The 15503-nt window shown below is 37.5% G+C and overlaps 1 long non-coding RNA gene across 1 annotated transcript in view; it reads right to left on the reverse strand.

Annotated features, from left to right (window-relative positions):
* The window catches only part of LOC131478601 (uncharacterized), a 240890-nt gene extending 225739 nt beyond the window's left edge, over positions 1-15151 (reverse strand). Inside the window, exons 1-2 of the long non-coding RNA XR_009244572.1 lie at positions 15018-15151; positions 9850-9939 (exon numbers count right to left, since the gene is read on the reverse strand). This is a non-coding gene — a long non-coding RNA (uncharacterized LOC131478601). The remainder of the gene's footprint in view (positions 1-9849; positions 9940-15017) is intronic.
* Positions 15152-15503: the final 352 nt, after the last annotated feature.

Consider the following 15503-nt stretch of genomic DNA (forward strand, 5'->3'; position numbering starts at 1 on the left):
AGTCAAACTATCTCTATTTGCAGATTACATGATTCTGTGCACAGGAGAACCAAAAATCTCAATAAAGCGACTGCTAGAACTTACAAGAGTTTGGTAAGTTAACAAGGTACAAAATAAACTAACAGAAATTAATGGCCCCAGTGTATGTGTATGCAAACAACTCCAAAGCTGAGAAAGAACTAGTCAATGTGGCCCCTTTCAAAATACCGGATAAGATACTTAAATACCCTGAAATAAACCTAACTAAAGATCTGGAAGACTTCTATGGAGAAAACTGCAAAACACTGAATGAAGGAATAGAAGAAGACCATAAAAAATGCAGAAATACTCCATGTTCCTGCATGGATACAGTCAACATCATCAAAATGTCCATGTTATCAAAAGTAACATACAGATTCAATTTGATTCCAATCAAAATCCCAAGAACATTCTTCACAGAGCTAGAACAAAAGATACAAAAGTTCATCTGGAAATGCAAGAGACCACAAATAGCCAAAACTATATTGAAGAATATGCACTTAGCTGGAGGAATTACAATTTCAGGCTTCAGGACATATTATAGGGTGGTTGTAATCAAAATAGCCTGGTACTGCTACACAAACAGAGAGGAAGATCAACGATGCAGAACAGAAACAGAAGGGACCTCACACATGTACAGCCACCTAACCTTTGACAAGAGAACGGAAAACAACACAGGCAAAAAAAGCATGGAATCTTCAACAAATGCTGTTGGGACAACTGGATAGCAGCCTGCCAAAATAAAAAATAAAGCCCTCATCTTTCACCATATGCAAAGAGCAAATCTAAATGGATAAAGCATTTAAACCTATACCCAAAAACCATCAAACTATTAGGAGAAAATGTAGGAAATATTCTACAAGATAAATGTGCAGGTAAACACTTCCTAGAAAAACCGTAAGAACAGGCAGTCAAGATTAAACTAAACAAATGAGACTTAATCAAACTAAGAAGCTTCTGCACAGCAAAGGAAACAATCAACAAAGTTAAAAAAAAAACAAAGAGGCAGAAAATCTTTGCACACCATGAAACATAATAGGGGGCTAATATCCACCATATACAAAGAACTACAGAAACACAAGTACAAAACAAACAAACCAGTTAAGAAATGTGCAAAGGAAATGGGCACTTTTCAAAGGAACAAATCCAAGTGGCTAACAGACATATGAAAAAATGTTCAAGCTCCCTAGCAATAAGGGAAATTCAAATAAAAACCACACTGAGGTTCCACTTAACTCCAGTGAGAACAGTCTACTTAAAAACAAAACAAAACAAAATAAAACAAACCCTACCAATACCACCTGCTGGCGACAATGTGGGGAAAAACTTATCACCCTATCCCACTGCTGGTGGGACTGCAGACTGGTGCAGCCACTTTGAATATCAGTATGGAGAATACTCAGGCAAATTAATATTCACCTACCATATGACCCAGCAATCCCACTCCTGGGAATATATGCAAATGATCTAACACATACGCATGAGAAAGTAACCTGCAACCCTGTACTCATTGCAGCACAATCAACAATCACAAAAACATGAAAACAACCTAGATGCCCATTGAAGGAGCACTGGATAAAAAAAAAAATGTGATGCATCTACTCTATGGAATACTACTCAGCTATTTAAAAAAATGAAATTTTACCATTTGCAACCAAACAGGCCCAACTGGAGACCATTATGCTAAGTGAAACGAGCCAAGCCCAAAAGAACAAATATCATATGCTCACTCTAATAAGACAACCTCCATCAAAAATACAAAAATAAAGGTAAATAAACACACATATGTAACAAATGAAGGATAAAATGGAAACCAGACTACCAGGAATCAAAGAACTTGACAGAATTCATCTCTGATATGGAATAAAAGTAGACTCTCGATGAATCTTTCAAACACCTCAACAGCAAAATATTAGACTCTGTACCATTGCCTAAACCAAGAGTATCATGACCTACATAAAGAGCAGAAAGTTGGAGTCATTTCTTTTTCATCTCTAATTGTTTTTCCTGCATGCTTCTCTTTGTTAATATGGCTTAAAGTTTGTTTTACCCATCCGCTTAAAAAAATGACTCCTTTTGCTGCAATTTGTTGTCTTTTAGTTTCAATTCCATTTATTCTGGGCTGTAAATCTGATCATTTCTCACTTCCTGTTCATTTTTTTTCTTTTTTACCAAGTCCTTGAAATTCATTATTAGATCATTTATAGGAGGCATTTTGATGCTTTGAAAGCACCTGATGTTATAAAAGTGCTTTTTAATATTGTTTTACTACATCTCAGGAGGGGTGATATTTTTCTTTGTACTTTCATTTCTCTAAAAAGTTATTACTTTTTCTTTTTTTATTAATTTCTTCAGTGACATCTAGGTCATACAGTAGCATCATTTTCTTCAAGAAGGTTTTTGATTTTAATTTCCGCAGCTACACATAGGTCATTCAGTAGCTTGTTATTTCACCTCATGGCATTGTATATTTTGTTTTATCCTGTTGTCAACTTTTTTAATAGCTTTTTATTTAAAGGGATGTATGGTAAACTGTGTAATAGAGACTATCATATCAAGATGTGAGGACACAATGCAGCACACATCTGTACTTCTGAATCAAAGATGAACTCCCAATGAAGCTGTTAAATATATCTTGACAATAGGCTTCTGGACTCTGCCATTGTCCATACATACAATGTCAAGATACACTTAAATAGCAGAAAAATGGACTTATCTCTGTTCATGAAGTATTGAAATAATAGAGGGTAAGTCATTGGGATGAAGGATAGGGAGGGGAATCCCAGGGCCTATGGAACAGTATCACAAAAGAAAAAAAAAAAAAAAAAAAAGAATTCCTGGCATCAGCACAATGGCTAAAAAGACTAATCCTCCACCTGCTGCAAGTACAGGCATCCCATATGGGCACCAGTTTGTGTACCAGCAGTTCCATTTCCCATACAGCTCCCTCCCTGTGCCCTAGGAAAGCAATAGAAATGGCTGAAAGCCTTGGGATCCTGCACTAACGTTGGAGACCTGGAAGAATCTCCTGGCTTCTGGGATCAAATAGGCTCAGCTCCAGCCACTGTGTCCACTAGGGGAGTGAACCAGTAGACTGAAGATCTTTTCCTTGTGTCTCTCCTTCTCTCCATAAATCTGTCTTTCCAATAAAAATAAATAAATCTTTTAAAAAATTCCTGTAACTATTCTGGCTATCAACTAGGCAGAGGAGCAAAAAAAAAATTCTTAAATATCTTATTTATATGAGGTGAACTAATTTCACATATTTATAATAAAGGTTTAGGAGAATTCTAAGACTTCTCATTCTACTCTCCCCTATGCCTGCATTCCCACTTCCTTATTGCTATTTAGTTTTTACAATGATACAGTTTCATTTCACTTACCAATCCCAGCCTTAACACTCCCTTAAATAAAGATTTCCACACCACACTGCACTTGAGTGCTGATTCAAGTCCCAACTGCTTTGTTCCAACCCAGGTCCCGATTAGGAAAAAGCAGATGATGGTCCAAGTACTTGAGCCCCAGCACCCATACATGTGTCCATCATAACCTTCCTTGCTCCTGGCTTCAGCCTGGCTGCTGGTCATTTAGGGTCACTCAGAACCAGCAGGTAAAAAAATCAATAAATCTCATTTATTTTTTTTCTCTCCCTTTACCTCCCTGCCTCCATCCATTTAAAATAAATCAATCTAAAAAAATTATACTACTATGGAGGGATTATTATCCTGATTTAGGCAAGCTGTTATCAGTAAGTAACTGGTTAATCAGCGAATTTAGGCAAGTGCCCAAGTATATCAAATTTCCTTTACTAACAAAACTAGCCCTCATATACTTGAGCAGTAACCCACAGTATACTTCTTGAATTCTTGCCTCATTTGATCCTTACAATAAAGTGATGAAATTAACAGAGCACTAATTACCTTCCTTTCACAAATGAGGAAATAAAGTTAAAAGAATTTGTTCAATTACAGTTGGGTCACACAACTAGAAAATGAAAAGCACGAAGTTGGCATTACCAGGTTCTCGGCCTGCAGTTCTGTAGGAGTCACACATCACCATGAAGCTATCTGGATGTGCCTTTAGACTCTAAAATTCCATTACCCTTTGACTAAGAAATGGCTTTGAAATTGCAAATTCATCAGCTTCTCTCTCCTGCTAAATAAATATGAATGTTCCTACATCTCCACTGAAGTAAGTATGTTTTTCTCATTCAAAATGAGGGGGAAAATTGAAGTTCTTAAAAGCATGTGAATCAATCATAATTTTAGCATCTCTCACAGATTTAAAAGCTTTTACTTGTTTTTCCAAAAATGTGCAGCAATTCCTCAAAAGAGCATAAGGGCTTTTTTAATAAAGCTGAAATCCAAATCCAATCTCATCCCAATACATTATCATAAGGTAATATGAGTGTGAGTCCACAATGCTGTTTTGTTCCTCACTCTATATTGTGATAGGTGATAAATCATAGATTCTTACAAAAATTTAAAATAAGGAGCAAATTCACAGTTTCCCCCAACAAACCATGCTGTGAAACTATAGGAGATTATCTCCTCAATGTTTGCATTTCAAACGACGATCCAAGTGTAAGGTGAGAGAAAGGCACCTTGGCAAAACTTTGACAGTGTCAATCTACAATTACTGATTTTACAGTTAGCAAATTCAATATATTTATAGAGGTAATCAAAAGAATTAAGAATTACAGAAATTTACAGAGAAACTACCTCACCTTAAAAATACTAGCTTTCTCATAACTTTAATTTTTGAAGAAATATTTTTATTCCTAAAAATATTCTAGTAATAGATGTACACCCATGTGTACTGATGCACTTTTGTCCTCAAATCCTATTTAAAAATTTAAAAAGCAATACAGCAACACAACTAAATGTGTATTAGTGCTAGAAAGCTGAGAAATGTATAAAAGGAAACCAAAACATGGCGGATATCCTGAATGATCTAAGGCAACTCATGTTGATAGACAAGCACAACTTTGTTGAGAAATTCATAAAGCTGTTACCATAAAGGGAGGAAAGGGCCCGGCATGGTGGCCTACTGCTATCGTCCTCGCCTTGAACGCACCAGGATCCTATATGGGTGCCGGTTCTACTCCCAACAGCCCTGCTTCCCATCCAGCTCCCTGCTTATGGCCTGGGAAAGCAGAAGAGGGCGGCCCAGAGCCTTGGGACCCTGCATCCGTGTGGGAGACCTGGAAGAGCTCCTGGCTCCTGGCTTTGGATCAGCACAGCACCAGTCGTTGCGGTCACTTAGAGAGTGAATCGTCGGATGGAAGATCTTCCTCTCTGTCTCTGCGCGCGCGCGCGCTCTCTCTCTCTCTCTCTCTCTTTCTCTCTCTCTCATATATAGATGACTTTGCAATAAAAATAAATAAGAAATCTTTTAAAAATAAAAGGATGAAAGTGGATATTGCCAGAACAAGCCTTAAACAAAACCCAACACCAGGTGTCATGGTGGTGAGAAAAGCAGCAAGGAGGCAGTCTTGTGATTAAGACATGTGAAAGACTGATTCTCTTACCAAAGGAACATGGCTATAATCTTTGTTAGATAAATTGAAGCACTCAAAACAACTCCATACATAATGCTGGAAATGCTAGTAAGTAACCTCAGCATATTGCCTGGAACAGAAGACACATGATGGTGCCTGAAGTCGTAAAAGCCCATTGTGAAGCAAAAAAAGAATATCCCACACTTTTACAAGCAACCTGCCAGTACAAATGGAAACCCACCCAGGCATGTACACTCTACATTCCATTACATAAATGTTGGATTTTATCCCAGTATTTACTCAAGTCCAAGGAATCGGGTCTTCTATCCTTGGATGTAGGTGTTATGCTTTAGCTAATTAACTCTGATTGATCTAGTCCAACAACTATAAATCCAGACAAGAAAACAAAGCAATAGGGTTCTTGAGAATGTAAATGATCATAGTCACTTTTAAAAAGCTCAGTGGGTAAGCTGAGCTCATAACTGAAAACAAGAAAATCAAATCAGTGTAGTCTATCAAAGTATAACACAGATGTATAACAAGGAACAGACAAAAAGTGGAAGCATGCAGAGTAGATTCAGTGGCTCTGATATACAAGTACTGGGATTTTGGAAAAACAGCTAAAGGAGTCCAGAAAATCAGTAAAGAAATACAGGAGAAAATGTTTATTGAGCTCAAGGAAGATGATTTCTTGGGTTGTAGAGTTTGCCAAATGTCAAGCAGTAACAATTTAAGGACCTAAACAGACAATTACTGGCATAATCCCTAAACAACAATAAAAGCTTCTTGAAAAGCAAAACAAATTAGTTACCAAGAAATGGAATTGCACTGATATTTCTTGTCCATAGCATGGGGTACCAAAAGACAATTTTATTAAATGTCTCTAAATGTCCCGAATATTTTGTGTGTATCCAACTGTAAATTGATATCTTTTAATATTAATTTTTATTGGAAAGGCAGATTTGTAGACAGCAGGAGAAACAGAGAGAAAGATCTCCCATCTGCTGGTTCACTCCCCAAGTGGCTACAATGGCAAGAGCCGAGCGGATCCAGAGCCAGGAGCTTCTTCAGTGACTCCCACTCAGGCACAGGGTCCCAAGGTTCTGGGCCATGCTTTGCTGCATTCCCAGGCCACAAGGAGGGAGCTGGATGGGAAGCGGAATAGCCAGGACACTAACTGGCACCCATATGCGATCCTGGCTCATGCAAGGTGAAGATTTATTCACTAGGCTATTGTGCCAGGTCCAAATTGATAGAGTTTATACACGTAACTTTTTACCATGAGCTTCACACCTGGAAGTTTATCATACAAGTAAATCTGAAGAAGTATGAAAAAAGATACATGTAAATACACTGATTGGGCTAACTACATAGTAGGCCCCAACACAATTCACCAACTTGTAGTTCATGCTTAACTCTGATTCCTCTCCCCATCTTCTTTCCTCAGAGGTCCACTAAAGTAATTGAAACTCTCACACCACTTCCTCTCCTATCCACGTAAGACTCAGAGGTTCTCATACATACAAAAGTATTCATTATTCAAAGGTAACCAGCACTAGTAAAGCATGCCAAACTGGAAAATTCTAATTTTTTTTTCATATTGAAGATGTCATCTTTTCCTCTCTAAATTTGATTTTCTTAAATAATCTCACAAATTAGGTCAGCTACCGGTTGCCAGAAAAGTGTAAGATATTGCTAGAAGTAGTCAGTTCAAAAGAAGAAAAAGCACAAGATGAGGGGGAAAAAAAGACAAAGAAGATTCTTTCAAAATTAAGTCTACAAACCACAGGTTGCCTGGAAAGTGTGGGAGGGTCTCCTCTAGGAGCTCAGCGTGGTTCTGTTTTAAGCTAATTCAAAACCCTTCCAAATGAGCTTATTAGACTCTAATTTGGTAGCTCAGAACCTAATAAGAATTCAGATCAAACTGTTCTTCTTTTTCAAAGAGACAGCATTGTCAAAGAGCCAAAATTGGAGTGGGTGTTTGGGGGATTGAGTTATACAGCTTTCACATTATGATTCACCTCTCTACCAGGAAACTCTTCCCCCATCCCAATAGCAACTGTCATACATTTTTATTCAAATTTCTCCCTACTAAGGGCAAACTGAAGCTGAAGCTATGCTCCTACAGAAGTGACCTCAACAAAAATAGGAGTCAATAACAGCCAGTTAACAGAGGATGTCAGCAAGTGCGAAATGATGAAGACAAAGGGAAAAGGGCACAACTGGGAGATGCAGAGGAAAAGGAAACACTCACAGGCCAAGAGAAAAACATCACGGTAATTATCAGGATCAGCCAGTCTCAAAACTTGCTCCCTGATGATTGATATGTTTTCCTCTCTGGGCTCCATTTTCGCAAAACAACAATGGCTTTCTATCCCCCATCCACTGCTATTTGCAAGAAACATGAAGGAAATAAACCTCATTTATTTCTACTTTAAACTTTCTAACTAGCATGAAGAATTTTTTTATAAATATAATGGTACCTCAAAGTTTCATTTAGGATGAAGACAATTATTTCTTGCCTGGATTGTTCCTTGCCCATATTACCCAATGTTGGTTATAATTCTTCACTCCATAGACTTCTAGAATTGGGTTAACAGGAGTTACTAGTTTAGAGCCAACTCATAGATCATAATTAATAGGTTTTGATCTATATATATATTTGATATTTTATCTCATACTATTCACACAAACTCACTGTGGACACAGACACATAATTCCTTACTGAGATTAGAGAAATGCTAAAACTTAGGAAATAGCATTTAGTAATTTTTAGAATTCTCGAGACATTCATGATATTGGTGAATTACTATCATACTTAGCCAATGAACAAAGAGAAGGAAATCACTATTTCTTGAGTGCCTAATTTATTCTATATTTAGTGTTGTAGATTACCTTATTCATTATATGTCAGCATTATCCTTGTGAGAAAGGTACTGTGAGATGGGAAAACTAAGGCATCTTAGAAAGATCCAGTAACTTTGCTAATACTTGGCAGCAGCCAAAAGAGAAAAAGAAAATGAAGGACATAGTCATGTACAATCTCCAGGCTATATACAATATATACCCTGTAAAGGAGAGAAAAAAAAGTGCCCAAACAGAAGATTAAAAAAAAAAAACTATGTATATGAGCCCAGTGACACCGTGGCATCTGTAGAGATGACCTAACTATGGGAAGAAACGTTTTCTTTTTTTTTTTCAGGCATCCAAGATGTACAAATTCAAGTAAACAATGATATTTTCAATTTTAAATAACAATTCCAGCTCTTCCTAAGAGACACTGGATATCAATGACAAACAGTACTTCATAGTTACCCTGTAGCACAGATTTGAACTGAAAATCAGGAGGCTGGTACGTAAGAGTCAGTAATGAGTGAAACCAGATTACTATGCAATATTTCCCCTGGGTTAGTCACCTTTTCATATATATAACAAATCATCTGTTGCAACCAAGTTTATAAAGAGAGAAGTTTTATAATCCCAGTTAACATTTGGCAGCCCCATTAATTAAACCTCTAGTGATGGCCCAAGTCAGTGCTGGGCATTACAAGTGTGTATCTAACACAGCCACTTATACAGCCTCCAAGATTTAATCAAGAAAGCTCAATCCTAATGATCGAATTCAAAGCAAATATCTCCAAAAAGCTCTACATCCTAATGCATATTCTAAAGTAACTGGATTAAGTTTCCACCTGCAGCATCAATAACATAAACACACTGGGGACAAAACACCTGAGTTTCAGGGACAAATACTTAAAGCATAGCATCCCCTACCCAACTTGAGGGTGTCGTAAATTTTCTTTATTACACTGTTTATTGTCTATTCTGGAGACACCAGTGGTATATTGATTATTCATGAATGTCAAGGGTATTTTAGATAAAGAAGGAGTAACATTGAAATGAAGGGCTTGCTACCCAGAGTGCATCTATAAAGAGAAATGTGGTTAGGTACTAAGAATGAGAAACCCAAGCATAATTTCTAGATATTAGCATTTAAAGGACTCAGCCAACAAAATGGAGGGTTCACCACAAGTGTCCCAATCACGTTTTTTTGCGTTGGTTATATGGTAAATTAATATGACATTTCAATTCTGAGAGTTACTGCAATAAAATAGAATCGACTCAAGTTGTTACGCTACATCAGTTGTGCCCTGATCATTTCATGTTTGATATCATCTCATCATATTTATATCATCCTTAGATTCTTGACCCCTATCACGACTACTGCTATTCTAGGAAACCTTAGTAGCTATCTTCATCCAGTTTTTGGTGCCACAGCAGCATACCTGGCAGTATGTAATTTACATAACAAAGAGTTATTTTTGACTCACAGTTCTGGAGAGTAGTGTAAGATCTGTAAGTCCAAGAGCATGATACCAGCATCTACTCAACTTCTGGTCAGAGCGTTGTGCTGCTTCAACCTATGGCAGAAAGCACAGGAACAAGTAAGTGCATATGAAAGAGAAGAGCAATGCTTCCTGTGATAGCTAAGCCCTACTTACATGAAAGCAAAAAAGGCATTCATGAGGACTGTGCCCATGATCCAGTACCTCTTACCTGATTCCACTTTCCAACATCATCACACTAAAGAATTAGAGATCAACATGATCTTGGGTGCAAACACAATTTTCAACCACAGAACCAGTTTCTGCTACCACTAAATGAAGTTTTCTTTTATTTTTTTAAAGATTTATTTTTATTGGAAAGTCAGATATACAGAGAGGAGGAGAGACAGAGGAAGATCTTCCATCCACTGATTCACTCCCCAAGTGGCCACAACAGCCAGACCTGAGCCACTCCGAAGCCAGGAGTTTCTTCTGTGTCTCCCACACAGGTGCAGGGTCCCAAGGCTTTGGGCCGTCCTCTATTGCTGTCCCAGGCCACAGCAGGGAGCTGGACAGCAAGAGGGGCCTCCGGGACATAAACCGGTGCCCATATAGGATCCCACTGCATGCAAGGTGAGGACTTTAGCCACTAGGTTACCACACTGGGCCTACAATGAATTTTTCTTCTTTAGCTGCCAAAACTGGTAAGCACTTTGATATCTATTGTGGTAAATTAAGCATTGTTTTGTGCAACCTAAATATTTGGAGTGGACTTGGCATCCCAGATGTCATACATTAAGTATAGTGATGTGAAGAAGCAAACATATCTTTGCTTTATTATTGATTCTAAGATCAACTGTTGTACTTCAGAATGAATAGCAATGAAAGTTTCTATATGAGCATTACTTTCAACAGTAATTCAAGACAAATTTCTGATTCTTCAAGAGCTGTCCTCATGGATGTTGCTACAACTACTTTCTTGAAGCAACAGAAGACATGTCAAAAATACAAACAGCACATGATGTTTTTAATCTCCCAAATTCGTCATAAACTGAATGAAAACAGGTGGTATAGCAAGAGGGACAGTAAGGGAGCACTATCTTTCCACTCTGTCCTTTTGCTTTACTTAATTTCACTTCTTTTATTCTCTTTTCTTTCTGTTCATCCTCCATAAAAGGCATTTTTACATTACCACTACAAGCTCTATTACTTTAGAGCAAAAAGAGACCTTGTAAATTACTTCGGCTAAAGCCCTCCTAAATCCTTGCCTAACTTTCTTGAGTGACAATGCCCAAATGGTAATCTCACTCATGGCTAAGGGTCATCAAAATATAGCAACACAGAAAACATCAAGTGGCATTAAGTCAAAATTAAACATAATTAAGAAGATAACACACCAACATATTTCAGATACACCATTCATGATTTACTTTTTAAATATTACATATTTTGTTCAGAAAAGCACAATAGTAAAGACAAAATTCATTGCTATTACCAAAATTAAACTCAAAACACTTACTTACAAAAAGAAACTAAATACTGCCTTCTCGTCCCTCTTCCTTAAATGTGATAATGAAAAATGAAATGAATGCAACTTCTTCCCATTGATTTTTAATTTTCTGAATTCTAGCTGGTTCCAATTCAATGTAACTTTATCACAAAATCATATTTAAACTAGAAAAAGGAAATGGTTTACCCTACTCCAGGCTCTTATGATTAGCTGTCTTCACAAATAAGTGGGGAATTTTTTTTTTTTTTGGTCAGACAACATAGCTATAATTCACAAAACAATACATCAAAATTGGCATTATGGTACATTAAATACAGAATCAGCTTGGTACTCCTCTTTTCATTGTCAAGTAAGAGATTGCAAAGATAAATGAACCCTCAGGACTTCAAGATCTGGAATGTGAAGCCAGCTGGCACATGGGAGAAATGAATTCAATCAGGCTACCTTATGTGTCCTGCTGCTGCCTGGAGCCTGGCAGTCAGCAAGCTCATAGAAGAACCCGATTTGTCCTTGCCTCTCCCAATCAACAGCATTAATATACTAGATTTGTGAAATGAAAAGGAAATTAGACAACTGATCTAAACAATTATGGTTTAAGAGATAATAAAGCTGATACTATACAATGGCTAGTTTCTAAATACAAAGGTGCATCTTTAAAATCTGCTCTATGTTTTGAACACTCTGGGTTTTATTTGATAAAGGCTCTGTTTGGATAAAACCAAAAAATCAGTTTTAGATGTTTCAATGAACCATTGCATTGTTGTATTAAACATTTTACTTCATTTCACATCTTTATTTTTACAGCATCTCCAATACTCATTTATGTAAGAATCATGTAATATCTACTCTGTAGTGAGTACTATATCAAGTACAGGAGGTACAAAGTTGAAGACACTTTTTCTTCAAGACCTGATGTTTCAGACAAAAAGGTGCTGAAAACATCACCATGAGCATTAGTGTACCTTTTTACAAAGTATGTGGTGATAATGGAAAAATATGTCACGTGATTTCAAGAGTAATATGAAGTAAAAGCACTGTTTGATCTAAGATGGTTACCAGCATGATCTTTTAGCCCGAGGGGGGGGGGAGTTTTAATGTTTAAAAAAAAACAGATTATGATTAAAAGCTATAAAATCAGGGAAAATACAACTGATTTGAATTTAACTATGATCGTTGTGAAAACCTAGCCATTTGCTTTTCTCTGCTATGATTTCTCCCTCAGATCTGGTTCATTTTAACAACTTCAACCACCCTCAAGGGACTCTGGGTTAAACTGTCTCAGTCTGTTTTCTATTGCTGTAACTCAAGGCCTGAGACTGGGTGATGTATGAAGGAAACAGGTTTATCTTGGCTCCAATTTATCAAACCAAGAAGTCCAACACTGGTGCATCATGGGCACACTTTTGATGAGGCACTCCTATGGCATAACATTCTGGAACATCAAAGAGCAAGTGAACATTTGTGGCAAAGTCAAACCAAAGAGGCAATCTTGCTTGATAATCACCTGCTTTCACATTAACTCACCTAGTCCCAAAACTCACTCGTTGCCAAGGGAATTAAGCCCACCCCATGAGAAAGGCAATAATCTCTCCTATACTCCCTTAAAAGCCCCACCTTCTGCCACCACCACAGTGGCAATCAAATTTCAACATGGATTTCAGAGGGAAAGAAATCATATTTCACTGTCTTATTCTCTGCACTTACTCTGTGTTATGCTGAAGTTTAGAAATGAATCAAAGGAACAAATTTTATTATGCTAAATACATGCCACTTTTCCTAAGTCATCACTTTTATCATTCCAACTGTTCTCCAGACTACTTCTCACAAGTCACTATCCAACTTCCAGAAGAATAAACCAAAACTCTTTAATAAGACTTTAAGATCCCTCTTTAAGGATCATATTTTTTCTCTTGAACATTATTCTCTGTACATTTTTTCTCTTGAAGTTCCCTGCATATGGACTAAGACTCCAGAGAAATTATTTCCTTAATCAGCCACCCTTGCTATACCTTTATCACATCCAGGGTCTCGTTGGAAGTTTACACTCTCCTTTACTGTTGAGAATAAGGATAAGGTCATCTTTCAAATTCCAACGTAGCCTATTAGGCTAAATCATATGAAATTTCCAATATTTGACCAATTTCTTTATTTGCTTATTTGAAATGAAGACAGAGAAAGAGACAGATTATTCATCTGCTGGTTTATTCTTTAGATGGCCACAATGACTAGGATTGAACCCAGCCAGAGACAGGAATTTCATCCAGGTCTCCCACTTGAGTGCATGGCCACAAGCTCTTGGGTCTTCCTCCACTGCTTTCCTAGGTACATACCAGCCTGGAGCTAGATCAGAAGAGCACCACCCAGGACTTGAATTAGGGCCCACATGGGATGCCAGCATTGCAGGTAGTGGTTGAATTTACTACTCTACAACACTGATGCCCAATATTTGACCAAACTCACACACACAAAAAAGGAAAATAACAATTTCAGATAGTTCAAAATATAGTGTTTTATATTTATGCTCCAGAGTTTCTAGAATATACTGTACTGCATTCAATTGTCTGTTGCTAGCCTTAATTTTTTTAAAGATTCCTTTAACATTTATTTGAAAGGCCAATTTAGACAGAGAGAAAGATCTTCCATCCACTGGTTCACTCCCTAAATGATTGCAACATCCAGAGCTGAGCTGATCTGAACCAGCAGCCAGAAGCTTCTTCCAGGTTTCCCATGTGGGTGCAAGGGACCGAAGACTTGAGCTATTCTCTGCTGCTTTCCCAGGTGCATTAGTAGAGAGCTGGATTGGAAGTAGATTAGACAGGACTCAAACTAGTGCCCATACAGGATACCAGTGCCACAGGTGGAAGATTAGCCTGATGTGCCTTCACACTGGCCCCTGTGCTATCATTATTTGTGAAGTGAGCAGAAAATAGTTAGCTAGTATAGAGATGGCAGTTTTTCTCCAGCTTGATATCCTTTCAGGATTTACAACTTACAAGTACTTTCACACTAAAAGACTACCTCCTCGTTCACTTATAATTAGTCCGTTGGCTTATAATGCTTGTGTCATAAACCTGTAATAAAACAGATTTTGTACTAGTACCCCAGGGCTGCTAAAGTAATGTATCACAAAGTACCATAAAACAACACAAATATATTCCTTTACAGTTCTGTAGTTCTAAGCCTGAAATCAAAGTACCAGCATGACCAGGGTCCTTGTGAGGCTTACATTTCTAGCTCTGGTAGGGTCTATCAATACTTGCCTATCCTAGACTTTCAGCTGCAGCTCTTCAATGTCTTCCTCCATTGTCACGTAACACCCTCCACACATGTGTCTACCTAGGATCCACCCTGCTCTACTATGGTCTCATCTTGAGTAAATTCTACAGTGACCTCATTTCCAAGTAAGGCCACATTCTGTGGTACTGAGGGTTACAGCTTCAACATAGCTTTTTAATGGATGGACACAATTCTACCTATGGAAAAATTTTTCCTGAAAGTGGTAGTTGATCCAAAATGAAAAAAAAATGTATTTATATATATGAAACCATGAATAAATAAACTTAAAAGCATATAGTTGGGAAGAAATATAGTATGCACTTAGAAAACAGGCCAGCATATAGGAATTAGACATATGCTGAGTTTAAAATACGCTCTTATAACTCACAGCATGTGATGTCCAAGCTGCCTTTACATTCACACAGGCCCAGAAGCTCAGTTACTGCCTGGGATGACAGTCGCTGCAGTCCCTCTCTGAAGTCAACAGTTATTCCTCCTCCATGAGTATTATTACCGGCTCTCTGAAAATATGTCGAGAAAAAAATCACTTACTTTTAACCTTTTTTATTCACTTCTATCTTACTGAATCACCCTGGTGTTCCTGAGCACACTCCAACTGAACTTTCTACTGTTTATGTCCTCAGATCTGAGACTTTCTCTGTTTTTACACCTGTCAGTTATCCATCCTACTCTCCTTTATCACCTCACTCAATTTACAATGTGGCTTCCACACTTCTTCCACACTACATATTAATGTTGTTATTCAATGAGGATAAAATTTGTGTGATATTCATAATAAGATTATATTCCAATTAACTCCATCCAGACAGCTCGTACATTTATTATTGTAGGAAATCTATATGCATAAAAATAT

The sequence above is a fragment of the Ochotona princeps genome, chromosome X, assembly GCF_030435755.1.
Source record: "Ochotona princeps isolate mOchPri1 chromosome X, mOchPri1.hap1, whole genome shotgun sequence".
Taxonomy (NCBI): Eukaryota; Metazoa; Chordata; class Mammalia; order Lagomorpha; family Ochotonidae; genus Ochotona; species Ochotona princeps.